Genomic DNA, 794 nt, shown 5'->3' on the forward strand with positions numbered 1-794 from the left:
ACTGGGGGTGGATGAGATCCACCCTGAGTACCTTAAGCCTCTGGATGTTGGCTGTGTCTTGGCTGACACGCCTCTGCAACGTCGCATGGCGGTTGGCGACAGTGCCTCTGAACTGGCAGACCTTTTTTTTTCAAGAAGGGGGACCGGAGGGTGTGTTCCAACTGTAGGGGGATCACACTCCTCAGCCTCCCCGGGAAAGTCTATGCCAGGGTACGGGAGAGAAGAATTCGACCGAAAGTCAAACTTCAGATTCAGGAGGAACAATGCGGTTTTTGTCTTGGTTGGGGAACACTGGACTAGCTCTATACCCTCTTCAGGGTGGTGGAGGGTTCATAGGAGTTTGCCCAACCAGTCCACATGTGTTTCGTGGATCTGCAGAAGGCATTCAACAGTGTCCCTCGCGGTGCCCTGTGGGGGGTGCTCCTGACGTACGGGGTCCAGGGCCCTTTGTTAAGGGCTGTCTGGTCCCTGTATGAACGGAGCAGGAGCTTGGTTCACTATGCCGGCAGTAAGTCAGACTTGTTTCCGGTGCATCTTGGACTCCAGTAGGGCTGCCCTTTGTCACTGGTTCAGTTCAATATCTTTATGGACAGAATTTCTAGGTGCAGCCAGGGGCCGGAGGGAAGTCCTGGTTTGATAGGACCACAGGATCTCGTCTCTGCTTTTTGCAGATGACGTCCTGTTGGCTCCATCAAACCAGGACCTCCAGCGTGCACTGGGATGGTTTGCAGCCGAGTGTGAAGCGGCTGGGATGAAAATCAGCACCTCCAAGTCCGAGGCCATGGTTCTCAGTC

The sequence above is a fragment of the Monopterus albus genome, unplaced genomic scaffold, assembly GCF_001952655.1.
Source record: "Monopterus albus unplaced genomic scaffold, M_albus_1.0 scaffold269.1, whole genome shotgun sequence".
NCBI lineage: Eukaryota > Metazoa > Chordata > Actinopteri > Synbranchiformes > Synbranchidae > Monopterus > Monopterus albus.